Consider the following 21,511-nt stretch of genomic DNA (forward strand, 5'->3'; position numbering starts at 1 on the left):
TTTCCAAGACTCTAGGATTGGGCTAAAGAGAAGTCAAAAATGAAAGAGTCATTGGTGGTAACTAAGTACAAGGAAACAATATTGTCTGCATAGAGCAGAACGGTTATACATAAATATTACGAGCAGTTGAGACAGTGTGCAGAAGGTTTGTGGAACTTAAACCAACCCATCTCATGATTACATTAAAGCATGAGATCCCTGCATGGCAGATGACCCTCCTGTAAATGTCATGCCACACCTTTCAAGACTCTATAGGTACAACAAATAGGACTTGATACTGTTTTTAAAGTAGGACAAAATTGGATGGGTAAGGAAAGATAACTATTCTGGTAGGAATGAATATGATCAAATGCATTGTATAATGTCCTCGAAGAATTAATAAAATGAGAAAGAAGGAGAATACTGTTTAATATGCAAATAAAATCTAATTGTGCAGTAAACATGGCAAGACTTCGCTGAAGACAGGTTGGGGAAATATGATAACATATGCATTTGGAAATAGATAGACATTTTAACATTAAGAGTAGAAGGATTAACACACATTTTACAGACAGTAAAGGTTAGTTCCATGGACATAGAGAAAACCACTGCATGTACAGTGGTACTAAACAGCTGAGGAAATGGATGGGCGATTAAGGAACTCATGATTCACACTGTTGAACTAGAAGTTTACAGATAATAAATAAGAGGTGGCAATCATCCATATGGTAATAGATTCCAGTTAAAAATATATGATAGGTTGTCTTTAGAGAAATATAAGTAATACAATACACACACACACACACACACACACACACACACACATATATATATCTCACAAAAAATCTAGTACCTCAGTCTCAGTGACTAAATAAATAAAAATTAAAATAACACAACAATAACAGTGAGAAATAAATGTGATTTCTTTAAAAGCGATTGCTTTAAAATGATATTTGGGTCCATTATTGGTATTTTTGGCACAGACACAAAGGAACTGAAAAGATTCACAGAGGACCAAAGTAAGTAATCATATATCTCTTATTAGAAGCTCTACTGTAGGGGAACAAATGTTTGATTGGTTAGAAGTGAATCTGCATTTCTCTGGTGACCTTCCATTTTAGTGTGAATGACCACAGTCAAGAGGATCCTAAAAAGAATGAAATGGTTATTAAATATCAAGGAGATCCTTAGGTGGGATCCTGTAACGGAAAATGGGTCATTAGATAAAAGCTGAACATTTTTTAATAAAATAAGGGTGGTAATAAGTAATAATTTACCAGTTTTGGTTTATTAGCTATATGTGCCATACTAATCTAAGATGTTAACAGTGAACATTGGATGTAGGAATATGTAGGGATATTATATAATATCTTCATAAGATTTTTATGTTTAACACTCCCTTAAAGTTAATTAACTGTGAATTTTTAAACCATAACATAGACTCTAAGAATAAACAAAGGCATTTTCTGCACTCATGTTTGTTACCCCTAACATAACCAAACAACAAAGTACAAAAATCTCCAATTTTTTTTCAGGGCCTACATGAGCTTAGCTGTAGAGTTTGTACTGTTGAATATGTGACACATAAGAAAGAATTGAAATTCTAACAATAATATCAATCAATATGCAGTGACCATAAGATGAAAACAATGATACAAAAATCATTTTAGTACAATAGTACAAAGAACTTTCACAAATCACTATACTATCTCAGATAGGAGGCTAGAGTATTTGTGAATGTGTGTGTGTGTGTGTGTGTGTGTGTCTGTGTGTGTCTGTGTCTGTGTGTGTGTGTCTGTGTGTGTCTGTGTGTGTGTGTCTGTTTGCAAAGATGCATATTTCTTATGAAATCATTTTGCAGATATGTAACCAGGACAAATGCCTATGGGAGAATCAGATACAGTAAGTAGAGGAAGGAGAGCATTGGCCCAGAAAAATTAATCATCTTCATCTTTTGGGGATTAAGTTCTCCTTTGAGAAATTTGTCTGGTCTTTTTGTAACTGTTCTGGGATGATAGCCAGATTATTTGATATCATTTAACTGTGAACTTGAATGGAATTTTGTGGGGGTGGTTTCAGATTGATAAGTGCATTATTAAATTTTAACATAAGGTGCATGTACATAGAGCTCAGAGACTAGATTTTGTAAGCATTGTGAGCATAAAAGATATTATTTTATATACTTAATTTCACTTTTCATTTGATCTGTACAACTCATAAGCAGTAAAGCAAAGTGATTTTTATTATGTTCCCTACAGGAAAACTCAGAAGAGGAAATAATAATTAGTTAAAAGGGAATACTAACAGAAAGTTAGGAACATTGAAATCAACACCAGTGTCTTGACTTTTCATTCAAGTGTTATTTTACTTTTGCAAATGCTGCCTCCTACACGTGGCCTAAATCTTAAGCCTGACTAGTTTGGCACAGGTCCCAAGTTGCCCTAATGTTCTGGAAAAAAAAAAACTCAGATGAGCATCCAGTGAAGTCAGCAGCAATCCTTTATGTAATCGGAACTGAAATGAGAGGAAAATCATCTGTGCTATAGGCATAAAATGACATCTGATTGTTTCCCTCTTCTCAGCACTACCTGTTATATGAAAGAGCTCATGGGCTATTGAAACTGCTATGGTCACAATTAGCTGATAATTTGTCATGAGAACTTGGATAAGATGTACTTTGAACAAAAATGTCATTAATAAAAGCACATTATTGTTTTATCATTTTCCTGAGTAAGTTGCAGATTAAAACTAAAATATTTATCAGATTCTTAATCAAGCTATCTGCTTCGGGAAAATGAAGTCAAGCTAGAATATTAGGCTCAGCATTTGGGTAGCTGATCAATTAATTAGATATCAATGATAAGACTCTCATAATATTAGGGGGAGCTGCTTAATTTATTTCTATACTTTTAATGGTGATATAGTTTTAATGCTCATAGAAGACACAGATAAAGATATAAAGGAGAATTCCCAGTAGCCAGGGGCACAAGAAATATTCTAATAACCAAATGATTTCAATTTTTCTATCCTACACCAAACAAGAAAAGCAACCCAAATAATCAAGTTTATGATCCTGTGGGAAGAGTGTCTGAATACATTAGAAAAGGAAAGATAAGTCTTCAGAAATTAAGTAAAACAAGGTTGCAAAATAGGCCCTAAGCAACTAATGTCTCACTTCTTACAGTAAGGTGTTTGACACATTTTCAATTGACCATTCATAGAAACACAGAGGGATAAAGTTTCATTTTTCTACAAGTTGATATCCTGTTTTCCAAAAACTATATACTAAAGTGACTATCTTCATTGCAAGGAATACTTTAACACCTTTTTTCAAAATAATTAGATGGCTCTAACTATTAAGCTGATGTCTGAAACATCTATGCCACTAGTATACATGTTTGTTTTTACTGCCAATATTTTGTTGCTTTGATTATTGTGGCTTTATGTTAAACATTGAAGTCAAGCATTGCGACAGCTCTAGCATTATTGTTTTTGCTCGATTACTATATTAGTTATTTTTCTTTTGTAAAAATAATATGAAATGTGAAATAACAGAGGCAGTTTATTTCGGCTTTTAATTCAGAGTACTAAATGTTCATCATGGAGGAAATCATACCATTAAGCAGCAAATGTGGCAGCAGGAAACTCATAGCTCATGTCTTCAAATGCAAGTACAAAACAAGGAGAATGAGCATAAAGAAAGCCTCGGCTATATAGTCTCAAAGCCTAACCCCCAGTGATATAGATCTTCCAGCACAGATGTATCATGTAAAACCCTCTTAAGCAGCAACACCAACTGGGATCCAAGCCTTCATATGCTAGAAAATACAAAGAACATTTCTCTTTCAAGCCACCATAACTGCCTTGGTTATTAAGGGTCTCTTGTGATTTCATATGCAACTTAGTTTTTTTACTTCTATATTTCTGTGAAGTCACTGAAATTCTATGTGGATTGGATATTATTTGTAGATCACATTTGATAACATTTCAACCTATTATAGAAAACCAGGGAAACACTTGAAGATATAGGCATAGGCAAGGGCTTTCTGAAAAGTGCTTCAGTAGCCCAGAAATTAATTCTAAGAACTGAAAAACGGGATTACATAAAATGAAAAATCTCCAATGTAGTGAAGGAAGAGATGGTGAGTAAAGACATAGCTAACAGAATGGGAGAGAAATCTCTGCCAATTATAATATATATACATATATATGTATATATATATATATCAAAAAGAAATTTAAAACTCAAGCACACAAAAAACTGAATAAAATCAAAAAGGAAATGAACAGATATTTCCCAAAACATTAAATAAGTATGACCAATAGATTCAAGAAATAATTCTCAACATACTTAGCCATCAGAAACATTAAAACTAAAACTTAACTGAGTACCTGAAAGCAGAGGTAAGAACACCACATCTGCTTCAAGGCACCCACCTGGAGCCCTCAGGACATACAACCCAGGAACAGTCTGAGACAAGACCCTTCTGGTTTACACCTATGACCAGAGCTGACATGTTCCCATAGCTCTCTGTACCTAAATTCCCATAAGGGAGAGAGCTGGACTCTCAGAAGTGTAGACAAGAGTGAAAGCTAAGGGGGGACCACGACTTCTGCTCACATTCCTAGACCAAAAGGAACCTGCCTAGATCCCTCTGGATGCAGGAACCAAGGAGCAGTCAGGGAGAGGATCCTTCTGATCTCTGCCTGCACCCAGAGCAGAAAGGCAGTTGATGTGAGAACTGGCACAGCTGAGAGCAGAGGTAAGACCATCAGTTCTGCTCTGGGGACCCAATTGGAGTCCTCAGGACACAAAAACCCAGGAGCAGTCTGAGATAGGACTCTTCTGACCCAGTTCCAAAGCTCTTGGTACCCAGATCCTTCTTGGGAGAAAGAAGTCTCCAGGAGTGCTGACACACAGGCTTACAGAAGGGTTAACCCAGTGACAGCAAGTCCAGCAAACACCAGAGACAACCAGATGGCTAGAGGCAAGTTCAGGAAATTAAGCAACAGAGACCAAGACTACTTGGAATCATCAAAGCCCAGATCTCCCACCAAAGGAAATACTGGATAGCTCAACACACAGGAAAAACATTAGATTTGGATTTAAAATCACATCTCATGATGGTGATAGTTGACTTTAAGGACATAAATAACTCCCTTGAAAAATAAAGGACAACACAGGTAAACAAGTAGAAGTTTTTAAAGAGGAAATACAAAAAAATCCCTTAAAGAATTACAGGAAAATGCAACCAAACAGGTACAGGAATTGAATGAAACCATCCAGGATCTAAAAATGTAAAAAGAAACAATGAAGAAATCGCAAAGGAAGACTATCTTGGAGATAGAAAATCTAGGAGAGAGATCTGGAAACATAGACGCAAGCATCACCAAGAGAAGATAGAAGAGAGAATCTCAGGGGCAGAAGACACTGCAGAAAACATTGACACAGCCATCAAAGAAAATGTAAAATGCAAGTAGTTCCTAACCCAAAACATCCAGGAAATCCAGGACACAATGAGATCAAACCTAAGGAAAACAGATATAGAAGAGAGTGAATATGCCCAAATTAAAGGGCCAGTAAATATCTTCAACAAAATTATAGAAGAAATCGTCCTTAATCTATAGTAAAAGAAGCCTACAGAAGCATACAAGAAGCCTGCAGAACTCCAAAAAGATTGAACCAAAGAAGAAATTCTTCCCATCACATAATAGTGAAAACACAATGCACAAAACATATAAAATGTTAAAAGCAGTAAGGGAAAAAGGTCAAGTAACATATAAAGACAGACCTGTCAGAATTACACTAGACTTCTCATGAGAGTCTATGAAAGCCAGAAGATCCTGGGAAGATGGGAAGACCCTAGAGAAAGAGTTGAAGGAGCTGATGGGTTTTCAAGCCCATAAGAACAACTATACCAAACAATCAGAGCTCACAGGGACTAAACCAATACCCAAAGACTAAAATATGGACAGACCCATGGCTGCAGATGCACATGTAGCAGAGGATGGCCTTGTTGGGCACCTATGGGAGAAGAAGTCCTTGGGCCTCCTAACACTCCTCCCCGGCAGGAAGGGGTAGGTGGATGGGTGGGGGAACACCCTCATAGAAGCAGGGGTAGTGGGATGGTGTAGGAGGGGTCTTGTGGATGGGAAACTCGGAAAGGAGATAACATTTGAAATGTAAATAAAAATTCCAAAAACAAAAAAAAATTATCTGAGATTGTTTTGGAATGATAATCAAAGAGCAGGAGGATGAAGGAGGAGGAAGAAAAGAAGGAGGAGGAGGAGGGGGAAGGAGGAAGGGGGAGGAAGAGAAGAAGAAGAGGAGAAGGAGGAGGAGGTGGAGGAGGAGGAGGAGGAGGAGGAGGAGGAGGAGGAGGAGGAAGGAGACAGCTATTTGTACCTACCATCCTAGTTCTTTGACACTCAAGTTGCCCAAGCACTGAGTCTGCTTGTCCAGGAACCCTATGTATGTCTAAACCTTCTGAATCCCTTTAAGACTTAAGAGATACCAGCCAAATCCCTACCAGGGATCTCTACCCAACACATGTGACCCAGAGCCTCTGATAAGGTAATGATACTCCCTTTCCATTGCCACAACCATTCAGGATGCCTAAGCAACACGGCTGCTCATCATGGAGTGCCAACTTCAAGTCAAGAAAAAGATATAGATATTCATTCTTCCCTATCCTGCTCAATGTGGTACTTACATTCTTCAAGTCAGCAATAAGTGAAGAAGATAATTGATATACAAATAGGAAAAGAAGAATTCACATAACCATATTTGGATGATTATATATGACTACATACATTAAACAATAAAGACTGCCAGAAAATTTCTGCAGCTAATAAACACATTCAAAATATAAACTTAACTCACAAAATCAGTAGACTTTATGACAAATATACTAAGAAATCATTGGAACAGTTCCTTCATAACAATATATAGATATATTTTATATATTAAATGTATATCTTATATATCTTAGGCAAATATGCTATATATCTCTTAATACATATGATATTTAATATAAATATTAATGACTCTAACTTAGGAACTGAAAGTGAAAGTATTTTGCAATAGACACTTTAAGACACTGAGAAAATAATTTAGAAAACATGTCAGATGATTGGCGTGGTTTTTAGGGATATTGTAAATGTGACCGTACTGCCAAAAGCAGTCTACAGATTCAGTGTAATCACCATAAAAATACAAAATAGCTATTCACAATAAATCATAAAACAATATTAGATTTCATGATGCAACATAAAATAACAGCATATCAAAATAATCCTGTTTTATAAAGAATAGCCAAAGGTGTCACCATTCTAGACTTGAAGTAATATTACAGAGCTACCAGTATCCAAACAGCATGGCAGTGTCCTAAATCCAGACACATACTTTAGTGCAATAGACATGAGTCGCCACATATAAGCCAACACCCCTACCTGATATTTGAAAAAGAGGCCAACAACAAATTGGAGAACAGACAGTATGTTCAACAAGTGCGTCTTGTCAAATTAGCTATATGTAGAAGATTGATGAATCGTAACCCTACCAAAAGAAGAAAGAAAGAAAGAAGGAAAGAAAGAAAGAAAGAAAAGAAAAGCAAAAAGAATTCAAAGTTTACCTAAGATCTCAATTTAAGACCTGATACTATAAATTTTCTGAGCAGGAACCATCCCAATATTCAATAAAGAAGACCTACAATAGCAAATAAATCTAGTGATTACTCTCAATAAAATGCCTCCTTTCCATATTATTGACTTTTTCATTCTCTACTTTGAAATTTAACAGCAAGCAGGTAAGTCCTAATACATAAGAGTATTAGCAAGGATATGTACTGTGCCAATGACTACAAAGGCTGAGAGTAAAGAGCAAGCTACTCAAAATGTCACTATGTCTCTGCGTTATGGTTCACTCTGCCCCTATTAGCTGAATTTTCAGATGAAGATGGGACAAAGTACCTAAAATGTCAGCTACTTTTAGCAAAATCTCTCTCGCATACCTTAAATTCATCCCAGGAGTCAAAGTAGAGCCGAATTTGGGCATGAAATCTTCAACCATGTGTTTAGTTTCCTAGTTTCATATCTAATTAGCAAAAATCAAGGTAGAAACAACTCCAGAACCTCTGCTAGCTTCCTCTTCACTATTGATCCAGGCTTTGGCGAGTAGTCAGGTTGCAAATGACACCAACTGCATCAATATTTAGTTCATATTTCCATCTGGAAGATTTGTAAAATTGTACAGAGAGTTAGCAATTATAAGGAAGAAGAAAATCACTAGACTTTAAGACACAGGGAAGGTGCTCCTCACTTCAATGAAATGGTGATCTAAGAAGAAGGGGAGATATAGGTCAACAATTTTAGGCAGGGTATTTTCTACCTTCAGTGACTAGAAAGGACTACAGCAATAAGTGTCTTAGGATATTTCTTACCATGGCTTGATAGTACTCATTTATGTGGAATATGTTTTAAGAAAAAGATATTCACCTCCCTTAGCATACTTCAAAAAATCAGCAAATGGTAGCTGAATGATTAAAAGTAACTGGATTCTTGCCACAAACAATCATTGATTTAAGTACCATGGGAAAATTCAGTACCCAAATTTTGTTTAGTAACTCACTAAGTGACCTTGGGAATGTTTCATGTTGTAAGCTTGGAAGCTTGGAATGATTAAGGGATGTTTATTATATATATATATATATATATGAAAGTGAATGAGTCATTGAATGAATCACAGAATTTGAGATCTGAACAGGATCTTAATGTTCATCAATTCAACCCACTCTTTTCACAGATGAGAAATCTGAAACTATAGAGAAAGAACTTATCCGATTCCAATTTTCTACTGAAAATCATCTCCCACTCAACTGTAATCTTTCTCCCACTGACCAGTTTCCTTCATGTTGGTGGGTTTAGAAAATGTGGAAGACAAAGACCTTCCCCACTGCAATCAGCCATTTGAAGAGAATCATGTGAGGAAAGCCCTAACTCCTTTTATAAGGTTGTAATCCAGTTTACTTTAGTATTTTGGGAACACATTAAAGGAAAGAGTGTTGTGACACAGTTTTCACCAAGACTGAAACATTCCTTCTAGCTGGGAAGGGCTTTACGACAGAAAGTAAGCAACTCAAAATAGAGAAGGGGAGATAGAACCTGTTGATACCACCTCCAGTAGATAGCCATGGCCCCTGGTCGAGGGATGGGGCCATCCATCTATCTCAAAGTTTTTAACCCAGAAATGTTCCTGTCCAAAGAAAGAACAGGAACAAAAAGTGGAAAAGAGACTGAAGGAAGTAACAACCAGGGACTGCCCCACCTGTGGTTCCATTATATCTGCAGACACCAAACCCAACACTATTGCTGTGGTCAAGAGGAGCTTGCTGGGAGGAATGTAGTTGGTGGTTCCTGATGAAGTCCAGCCAGCAACTGACCAAGGCAGATGTGGATGCTTGGAACCAACCATCAGACTGAGCTCAGAGAACCTGGTGGGGAGCTGGCAGAAGGACTGGAGGAGCAGAGGGGGGTTGCAACCCCATTAGAAAATCAACATAGACTGGCCTGACTACCCAGTTCTCCCAGAGTCTAGACTACCAACCAAGGAGTTGGTAGTCTACCTACAGGGATCCATGGCTCCAATACATATGTAGCAGAGGATGTCTTTGCCTGACAGCAACTGGAGGGGAGGCCCTTGGTCCTGGGGAGGTTTGATGCCTCAGTATAGGGGGATCCTGGAAGCATGGGGAAGGAGAGGGTGGGTAGGTGAGCACTCTCATACAGGCAAAGTGGGGGGGGGGCAATGTGGAATAGGTGATTGGTGGAGGGGTAACTAGAAAGTAGGATATCATGGGATGGGGGGTTGGTGTACTGGGTAACCAAGAAGTGGGATATTATTTGAGATGTAAATGAATGGAATGACTAATAAAAATAAAAGTAAACATAAATAAATGAAAAATAGCATTATGAAACCCCTGAAACTGTTGGTTCACTGGACCTCTCCATCACAAAACTGAGAAACAAATATTGCTTAGAGTCAGTTTTAAGACAAGACAATCTATGAAGATGACTCTTGGATAATGCAAGATGCACAGAAGACTCTGAGATAAGAACAGCTCTCTAGAAGAAGCAAAAACCAGCCTAGCTACCTAGATGTTCAGACCAACTGAATGTAAAGGACATTCTTCAACCTGTTGAGCTGCCTGCAGACATTGCAGTGTACTCCACGTTTCCAGATTTTGTAAGCTATCACCTATGCTATGATGGAGTTTAGTGATGCAACTGAAATTGTGTAATTTCTGCTCCTGTAAGTAAATGCCCACCCAGATTCCTGTAAGTAACCCCAATAAAATTCATTGATGTAACAAGTTGGACTCTGGTATTATCTGTACATTGGTCTGATATAGCCTCGCCACACTGAGTAAGTACAAATGTGTTTTCCCTCCCCAGGAAAAGTATCTCACACAACAATAGTCCATTGAATAGGTGTTTTTTTCATCCAAGGAGGATGAAAAGAGAATAGATAACACTAAATAAATTTTGTGGTCAAAGAACCTAGGTTTCTAGCAGACGATATGGAAACATAAAACGAAAGAGGTTTCCTACCCCAAGGTTATCTTGGCAATCAGGAACCAAGAAATACCACAAAACCATACCATATAACACATTACCCAAAAGATTTTTGGGGGAGAAACCCAAAATGGCAACTGCCTCTGACCAGTGGTCATCAATGCTGAGTCATGGGGATAGGGACTTTCAAGTCTTTGAGGTCTAGGGTAGGCTCAGGACAGGCTGATTATTTCCTTTGCTTGTTACCCTATATCCCACCCCTTTTTGTTTACTATTGATATCTAACTAGAAGTCAGAAAAAGGGGCAATGTTATTATTAAATTACTTTCTGCTGTATGAAGATGCCAAAGTTCTTGGGGTAAGCTTCATCATCAGGGTATAATCAGGAGTCATGGGCCTCTGTCTCTATAACCAGGGCCTACAAATTCTAAAAATAACTGAAGGTCTAGTTTAAAAACTTTTGAATTTGGTGTTGAAGAATCATGAAAAACAAGTTTATAAAACAGTGTAAAATTAATTAAGTTAGGAAAAAGAGAAGAAAGGGAGTTAAGAAAGAGAGTATTTCTCTTTTTTCCCATCTTTACTAAACTGGGTATATCTTATTTATATTTCAAATGTTATACCCATTCATTCCCTTTCCAAGTTTCCAGGCCAACATCTCCCTAACCTCTACCCCTCCTCTTCTACCTGGGTGTTCCCCTCCCCATCCTTCCCCCATTATCTGTTCTTCTTTCTCCACATACTCTCCAGCATCTACTGTTGCTGTAGTTTTTGATCTTTGCCATTCTGACTGGTGTGAGGTAGAATCTCAGGGTTTGATTTGCATTTCCCTTGTGACTAAAGATGTTGAACATTTCTTTAGGTGCTTCTCAGCCATTCGACATTCCTCAACTATGAATTCTTTGTTTAGCTCTGAACCCCATTTTTAATAGGGTTATTTGTCTCCCTGCAGTCTAACTTCTTGAGTTCTTTGTATATTTTGGATATAAGCCTTTTATTAGTTGTAGGATTGGTAAAGATCTTTTCCCATTCTGTTGGTTGCCATTTTGTCCTAACGAAAGACAGTATTTCATTCCGTAGTGGACCATAAAAATGCACAGGCCAGAGGCAACAAGCTGTTCCTTATTTGCTTAGAGAGCTGCCTAGATTTGTCGCATTTTGTCTTTTATCATACCCCGTTGGTTGACATAGAAACAACAATCCTCCCTGAGGAAGAAGCAAAGGCCATCCTTCTCTGTTATTAAAGCTAATCCTTGCCAATTTTCTCTAGTGGTTTTCAAGTGGTTTGCATAGAAACAAGACTTTTTCTTAAAACCACATAATAACCCCCTTACCCTGCATAAAGAATGTGAAGTGTCCTATCACTTTGTAGAACTATGTTAACAAATGAATCTACCTGTTCATAGATTTGTGTCCATTTGGTTTTAATAGGTACCTAATGTGCACGATAGGTAGCTATTTGTCCCCTATGCCAGGGAGTTTCCTTTTGACCTAACACTCCCTCCTTTTTCAGAGGATAAGGGGAAATGTGCTGTCCTCTGTAACTATTTCTTGCTGAAATTAGAATGGCATTATCAGGGAGCAGGAAGGCTAGAATTATCATAAAAGGCTGGGATGGCAGTCAGATAATGGGGCATACATCAGAAAAGCCTGGTTCACCCACCTGGAGAAAGAGAAAGGGAGCAATCACATTGGCTGAACTGGTTCAAATCAGATTTCAAGAAGTTCAGACTTGCAGCCATTTGGAATAGGTTGTAGTATAAAGCTGGTTCCTGTCAGCTGTGTGGAAATCTGCTGATACAGATATAGGCTGGGGACAGAAGTTAAAGTTTAGGAACACAAAGGAAAAATTGTACTTTTAGAACTTTCACACCCATAGTCTTGGTATTTGGGGGATGGGAGGAGTTCCAAGAACAGAGGATAGAGATACACACCCTCAGGAATAGGCAGGTGGGGAAGCTTAGAGTGAAGTTACCTGAAGTCCACTTGATTTGTGAGATGTGAACACATGTTCTCTATTCCTACAACTCACTGAAGCTTACATATTTTTTGGTTTACAAGAAGAGATAAGAATTTTAGATATATTAGCACTACCATGGTTTGTAATCTATATTGAAATCCACTTTGTAAAAATGCAACTAACAGGTGTCACATCTTTGAATTTTAGCAAAACTCAGGGTTAAAAAGCATAAACATTTCCCTCTGTCCAAAGAGTGGGATATGTGGATTAGACAGAGGCTGTTTTAGCATGATAAGAAACACCTGCATGCCTTTACATAGAAGACAACCAGAGGAAATGTAAAATCTTGAGCTTTTGACTAACAATAGTAGTTAATGCTTTATCAGCTTATCAAAACTCTATTGACCAATATGAAAACTCTGAATCTTCAAAATAGAAGGGAAAATAAAGGTGAAACATTTTCCATTACCTTAGATTACTCTATCATACCTTTACAACTTTCATTTCCATACCTTAAAACACTAACTTTCCCATCTTGAAACACTGTCACAGACCCTCAGACCTTACTTAAGCTTTCACATTTTCCATCTAACATTCACTAGAGAAATGAGTAGTTACTGGGAGCAGTTATTGTTGACCAATTTCCTTTAAATCTTTTTGATTTGCTTTCTTTTCTCTGTCACAGTCAGGTGGTGTGCCTGTTATGGCACAGAGATTTTAGGTCTAGAGGAGGTAGAGTCATAAACCAATTCTAGACAGCTTTCCAATAAACCAGAATAGCATAAAAAACTTTTGTATGATCCATACTCAAAATACATTTGAATCCCTGCCAAACTCAATACATTGAGCAGAAATCCAAGAGATGAATTCTTAGCACTGGCCATCAAAGCAGCCACAGCAGGCAGGGCATTAGCTGTGGTAGTAGGCAGCTGGCAGTAGAAAAGAATGCAAGGACAAAACCAATAAACATAGAACTCAGAAAGCTCACATGCTCAACAGAGACCAGTCAGAAACAAAGCATGTTGTGGCCACCATGATTTATATAGTCAACTGATCCTGACCCATTTCTGTCTTGATTCCTGTGTTTGCCACAAGACAGAGAGCTATACTTGAAAACACAGACCACCTGGCATGCGCATGCACACACACACACACACACACACACACACACACACACACACACACACACACGGACAGACAAAACTTTCCAAACAACCAGAACCAGGCATGTGGGAAATTTTTCTCTTTTTGCTATGGAAGGGAGTGAAAGGGTACTGTAGTTGGATGATAAGAGTAATGAGAGGGGGATGGTGTTTTTCTATAGAGGGGTTTTGGGTGTCCCAAACTTAGGGATGCTCCTGGGACTCTGGCAAGGGAAAAGGCATGCTGGATTGTGCGATTTGGAGGAGAAGGAGAAAAGTAAATACCAGTTAGTCTGGGATTAAACAGATGGAGGGAAATGGAAGTTCCTACTTTGGCTAGGAGGTCCTTCCCCAACAAGAGGATAGTAAAGGTAGGTATCACCAGGAAGGAATGGATAAGGGGGATACGCCTAAAGATACAACTTAGTGGTAGTTTGGTGAGATTGGTAAGACTCTTCCCCTACCCCAACAATAGGTTTAAAAAGAGGGGAAGTGAATCCTTAAAACTGTCAGAACAAAGTAAGTGTCCCTGGGATACAGAAGAAGGGAATGGATGAACCTGATACCTTGGTTACTACCTACTGAAGTCAGTGGTAGTCAGAACAAGGAAGCCTCCTTAGTCACCTATGGCCAATTGTAAGAAGTCAGCTAGCAGGCATCTGGGCCTGATATTCCCATGATGCAAGGGACATGGGGGCAGTCAACAGTATAATGTCCTTTTTGATAGCATCTTAGTCATGGTCAAGATGGTTTATGAGGGCTCAGGCTGGCATGAACCCAGTGACACTCCTGATTATATTTGATGCAGAGACCCAGAGGCCCTTGGGCTTTGGGAGGTAAAGGAGACAGGGTAGTCACTATAGGCAGCTAAAAGTCAATATATGGTATTTTTGTTCTGGGACTTTTTAATCTCTACCATAATATACCTTGAAGGCCATCCCTAATACTTTTGTCAGAAATCCCCTCTCTAACTGCTTACGTTTGGCTGTAATATCAGGGGATCTCTGGGAGAAGTACTGATGTCATGAGGAATTGTTTTCCATCAGTGGGATTAGAGTCCAGATTGGTATATTATAAAAGGGATTTTATAAGGCAGCCTAGGAACTGAGATGAGTTTTCATTTTGTCCCAGATAACCTCTTGGATTTTTTCATAATTCGCTGCTTTTAGAGCAGCCTTATGGAATGTGATAAGGGGTTGATTTATAAATTCATCTCTGGTTAAAATATTCCTCACTGAATATTGAAGTTTAATTTAGGGTCACAGTCAGAGACCTTCTAGGATTCAACTTGGTAAACAAAGTTAGTTTGTTGGATTTGTACCCTAGCCTGTTCTGAGACTGACTCTTCTCAGTGCTCTTCAGGAAGAAGGGTGTAAGAATCCTGTAAATGTCATGGAAGGTCAGGTTTTAAAACTGGGTCATATATTAGAACTCTTTAATAAAGGTGGAAAAATTAGCAGTATAAGATACCTACTTGTTTTTTTTTTCTTTGAATGAGACCATTTAATAAGAAAGGGCCATGTATCCTGATCAAGCCATCCAGTGACAGCTGGCAAATTAAGTGCAGGTGGACGACATTCCATCATAGAATAGAAACAAATGGAAGGAGAACTAAGGGCTCTAAGTGGTCTGGCAGATGGCATCAGGGAGAGTTAATTTGGGTGGGGGTTATCTTAGAGGGAGAAAAAGAAACCAAAGGGGCAGGAAGAAGAAGGAGCTATTGGTTGAGGCCAATGAGCTGGAGGCTTGTTAGCTGGATAGAAAGTAGTTTGGGCTTCATAGTTAGGAGGAGTTATCTGGGGGAACAGGAAAAATAGAGAGGGCTTGGGGCAGAAATAAAAGAAATCTAAAATGTAGGGATTGTCTTTCCATTTCTCAAATCATTTGAAGTAGTTGTGAAAGTCCCAAATAATAGTGGTACCTAGGCTACTGTTAAGTGTCAATTTGGATGGATTATCCAGGGGACGTTAAAGCAACATTTGATGGTAAAAGTGAATTCCTTTGGATCCCCTAAGGTCAGATGCCATAGGTAGAGGCTGGAGGTTTTCTAAGAGGAAAGGAGAATGAGAAGGTATAGATTACACTATTCCCATGTATGAGAAGTATGGGGAGGGGAGGGTCATAGGGGCCTGTAGTTGAGAGCTTTTCCAGGACTCAGGGAAGGCCAAAGGAAGACCAAAGCAGTTGCATGGTTCTTACCACACTCAATGGAGGTCAAGGCTAACTACCCAAGAACACTCAGTGCCTGATACCAGGGATTTCAACAAAGCCAACAAGCTTGCCAGAAGCTAATAAAAACCCAGCTAAGGAATGAGATCATATCCACAAAAAAGGGACAGACAAAGGGTCTCATAGAATCATAAAATCCACAAGGCATAGAGAAACTATGGGATTGTAAGCAGCTCTAAGAGGAGGCAGAAAAGGGAAGAGGGGCAGGAAAGGGTTACAATAGCCCAGGTAAACATAAGTAAGCTGCAAGATTGCAGGTTTGAGAGTGTGGGAGGATGAGACCAATGAGGAGGACCAGCCACAGGTATCTTCATCCCCAAAAGTACCAGAGGAGTTCAACAGCCACTTCCTCAGACTCAGGGAAGCATTACACTGATCAAAATGGAAAATTGTTGAATCAGTGCTGGTAGATAGGATGTCAGGATTGATCTGTGAGCCAGAGGTGAGTTATTTGCTCTGTTCTTACAGGTGGTCTGGAGAAGAAGGACATGGTCTCCTTGTGGCTCAGACCCTAAGAGCATGCACAGACACCAGGATAATCTGAGTCACAGTACCCATGTAAGTTTTTTTTTTCTGGTGCAAGTGCTTCTTGGTAGTAAAGACCCAATGACTAACAAAAAGTCATATCATGTAACAAACTTCACACTAGAGATTTATCTGGTGTGAATGGCAACCAAGAATGGTGGCTGTCTCTGACCCAGAACTGAGATAACAGAGGGCCTGGCAGAAGGGCAGGTTTTTATAAGGTCTTGGGAGCATATGCACTAAGCTGGTAGAGAAGTACAGCACAGCCAGAAGTATTGCTTGGCAATTATGAAATTTTGGTGATTAATGCAGAGTCAAGAGATGGGGATTTCTATGTCTCTGTGCCCAGTGGAGGGCCAAGGGCAGGGTGATTTTCCCTTGGTCTGCTACTCTCTATATAGTACCTAAAGCAGAAGATAAAGGACTGATGAGAGGAATGATATACATGAGGGTTGAAAAGAAAAGGGGTCTAATATCTATCTGTAACTGATTGGCTTTGGGATAGCTGCAGTGAATATAAGAAGTTATATTGTAAACAAAAAATTAAAATGGATCTGTAGAGGTAAATTGTTTTTATGAAACCCACAAAAAAGTGAAAAGAAAAAAATATCTTTCCAGTGAATATTAGTATGGTAACCAGGGAAGACAGAACTGGATTCCTCAAAGGCTAATGAACTATACAATAAGGCTATAAACTGCAAATTATGTCAAAATCAGGAATATAAGTGAAAAATTATGCTGCATACTGTTTTTCTTCATCTTTCTAAACACACACACACACACACACACACACACACACACACAAATACATGCATTAGAAAAGGCTTTTATATAAAAAACTAGCTTCCCAAGAAAACACTAAAATGTGTTGTTTTACAAATTGTAACAGGAACATTTCATATAGTCCTTATTTTCTTTAATTTTTTTCATGTTCTACAGTAGCATTCTTTTTTACTGTAGCATTCTTAATTCACTCAATAACTAATTCAACTGAAATTAAAAACAAGCACTGTTCAGTGATGGAAGCATTTTGTGGGGCATTAAATATTAAGTTTCAAGATACAATATTTTTTCTTTCTTCATACTACATACCAACTCCTATTCTTAAATTATTCTTGCCAGACACCGCACGGATCTGAAGGGACTCGATAAAAAGCTCTCTGCACCCAAATACCATGGGAGGGAGAGCTAAACTTTCAGAGGGGAAAACACGCCTGGGAAGCCAGGAGAGACTACACTCTGCCCACATTTCTGACTCCAAAGGAAAACACCTAATGGCATCTGGGAACCCGGTGCATTGGGGCCCCAGGAAAAGGCAACGCAGGCCCTTTTGGTTGCCGACCTCACAGAGAGCTCAAAAGCAGCCAGCACCCCAGGACCCACTTCAGCTGCAGGACCACAGGTAAGACCAACTTTTCTGCTCCAAGTGACCTGCCTGGTGGACTCAGGACATAGGCCCACAGGAACAGCTGAAGATCAGTAGACAGGAAAGACTACACGCCCGAAAGCAGAACACTCTGTTCCATTAACTAGCTCAAAGAAAACAAGAAAACAGGTCTACAGCACTCCTGACACACAGGCCTATAGGACAGTCTAGCCACTGTCAGAAATAGCAGACCAAGGTAACACCAGAGACAACCTGATGGCGAGAGGCAAGCACAGGAACCCAAGCAACAGAAACCAAGACTACATGGCATCATCAGAGCCCAATTCTCCCACCAAAGCAAACACTGAATATCCAAAACACCAGAAAAGCAAGAATTAGATTTAAAACCACATTTGACCATGATAATGGAGGACTTCAAGATAGAAATAAATAACTCCCTTAGAGGGGTTGGGGATTTAGCTCAATGATAGAGCGCTTGCCTAGCAATGGCAAGGCCCTGGGTTCGGTCCTCAGCTCCGAAAAAAATAAAAAAATAAAAAATAAAAAAAAACTCTCTTAGAGAAACGCAGGAAAATATAAATAAACAAGTAGAAACCTATAGAGAGTAATCACAAAAATCCCTGAAAGAATTCCAGAAAAACACAATCAAACAGGTGAAGTAATTAAAAATAGAAATAGAAGCAATAAAGAAAGCACAAAGGGAGACAACCCTGGATATAGAAAACCAAAGGGAAGAGACAAGGAGCCGTAGACACAAGCATCACCAACAGAATACAAGAGAAAAAAGAGAGAATCTCAGGAGCAGAGGATTCCATAGAAATCATTGACACAACTGTCAAAGATAATGTAAAACGGAAAAAGCTATTGGTCCAAAACATACAGGAAATCCAGGACTCAATGAGAAGATCAAACCTAAGGATAATACGTATAGAAGAGAGTGAAGACTCCCAGCTCAAAGTACCAGTAAATATCTTCAACCAAATAATAAAAGAAAACTTCCCTAACCTAAAGAAAGAGATGTCCATAAACATACGAGAAGCCTACAGAACTCCAAATAGATTGGACCAGAAAAGAAACTCCTCCCATCACATAATAGTCAAAACACCAAATGCACAAAACAAAAAAGAATATTAAAAGCACTAAGGGGAAAAGGTCAAGTAACATATAAAGGCAGACCTATCAGAATCACACCAGACTTCTCACCAGAGACTATGAAAGCCAGAAGGTCCTGGACAGATGTCATACACACCCTAAGAGAACACAAATGCCAGCCCAAGTTACTGTATCCAGCAAAACTCACAATTAACATAGATGGAGAAACCAAGATATTCCATGACAAAACCAAATTCACACAATATCTTTACAAATCCAGCCCTACAAAGGATAATAAATGGTAAAGCCCAACATAAGGAGGCAAGCTATACCCTAGAAGAAGCAAGAAACTAATCGTCTTGGCAACAAAACAAAGAGAAGAAAAGCACACAAACATAATCTCACATCCAAATACGAATATAACAGGAAGCAACAGTCACTATTCTTTAATATCTCTCAACATCAATGGACTCAACTCCCCAAAAAAAGACAGATTAACAAACTGGATATGCAACGAGGACCCTGCATTCTGCTGCCTACAGGAAACTCACCTCAGAGACAAAGACAGACACTACCTCAGAGTGGAAGCAAGAAAACAAATTTCCAAGCAAATGGTCTGAAGAAGAAAACTGGAGTAGCCATTCTAATATCGAATAAAATTGATTTCAACTAAAAGTCATCAAAAAAGATAAGGAAGAACACTTCATAATCATCAAAGGAAAAATACACCAAGATGATCTCTCAATCCTAAATATCTATGCTCCAAGTACAAAGGCACCTACATACATAAAAGAAACATTACTAAAACTCAAAGCACACATTACACCTCACACAATAAAAGTAGGAGATTTCAACACCCCACTCTCATCAATGGACAGATCATGGAAACAGAAATTAAACAGAAACATAGAAAACTAAGAGAAGTCATGAACCAAATGGACTTAACAGATATTTACAGAACATTCTATCACAAAACAAAAGTATATAACTTCTTCTCACCACTTCATGGTACTTTCACCAAAATTGTCCATATAATTGGTCATAAAACATGTCTCAATAGACACAGAAAGATAGAAATAATCCCATGCGTCCTATCAGACCACCACGGGCTCAAGCTGCTCTTCAACAACAATAAGGGAAGAACGCCCACATATATATGAAAATTGAACAACGCTCTACTGAATGATAACCTGGTCAAGGAAGAAATAAAGAAAGAAATTAAAGACTTCTTAGAATTTAATGAAAATGAAGGTACAACATACGCAAACTTATGGGACACAATGAAAGCTGTGCTAAGAGGAAAACTCATAGCTCTGAGTGCCTGCAGAAAGAAACAGGAGAGGGCATATATCAGCAGCTTGACAGCACACCTAAAAGCTCTAGAACAAAAAGAAGCAAATACACACAGGAGGAGTAGAAGGCAGGAAGTAATCAAACTCAGAGCTGAAATCAACCAAGTAGAAACAAAAAGGACCATAGAAAGAATCAACAGAACCAAAAATTGGTTCTTTGAGAAAATCAACAAGATAGATAAACCCTTAGCCAGATTAACCAGAGGACACAGAGAGTGTGTCCAAATTAATAAAATCACAAATGAAAAGGTAGACATAACTACAGAATCAGAGGAAATTCAAAAAATCATCAGATCCTACTACAAAAGCCTATATTCAACAAAACTTGAAAATCTGCAGGAAATGGACAATTTCCTAGACAGATACCAGGTACTGACGTTAAATCAAGAATAGATAAATCATTTAAACAGCTCCATAACTCCTAAAGAAAGAGAAGCAGTCATTTAAAGTCTCCCAACCAAAAAGAGCCCAGGTCCAGACGGGTTTAGTGCAGAATTCTATCAGACCTTCATAGAAGACCTCATACCAATACTGTCCAAACTATTCCATGAAATTGAAACAGATGGAGCACTACCGAATTCCTTCTATGAAGCCACAATTACTCTTATACCTAAATCACACAAAGACTCAACAAAGAAAGAGAACTTCAGACCAATTTCCCTTATGAATATTGACACAAAAATACTCAAAAAATTCTGACAAACTGAATCCAAGAGCACATCAAAACAATCATCCACCATGATCAAGTAGGCTTCATCCCAGGCATGCAGGGATGGTTTAATATACGGAAAACCATCAACGTGATCCACTATATAAACAAACTGAAAGATAAAAACCACAAGGTCATTTCAGTAGATGCTGAGAAAGCATTTGACAAAATTCAACACCCCTTCATGATAAAAGTCCTGGAAAGAATAGGAATTCAAGGCCCATATCTAAACATTGTAAAAGTTATATACAGCAAACCAGTTGCTAACATTAAACTAAATGGAGAGAAACTTGAATCAATCCCATTAAAATCAGGGACTAAACAAGGCTGCCTGCTCTCTCCCTATTTATTCAATATAATTCTTGAAGTTCTAGCCAGAGCAATCAGACAACAAAAGGAGGTCAAAGGGACACAGATTGGAAAGGAAGAACTCAAAATATCACTATTTGCAGAAGATATGATAGTATATTTAAGTGATCCCAAAAGTTACACCAGAGAACTACTAAACTTGACAAACACATTCAGCAAAGTGGCTGCGTATAAAATTACCTCAAATAAATCAGT

The sequence above is a fragment of the Rattus norvegicus genome, chromosome X, assembly GCF_036323735.1.
Source record: "Rattus norvegicus strain BN/NHsdMcwi chromosome X, GRCr8, whole genome shotgun sequence".
In the NCBI taxonomy this organism is placed as follows: Eukaryota; Metazoa; Chordata; class Mammalia; order Rodentia; family Muridae; genus Rattus; species Rattus norvegicus.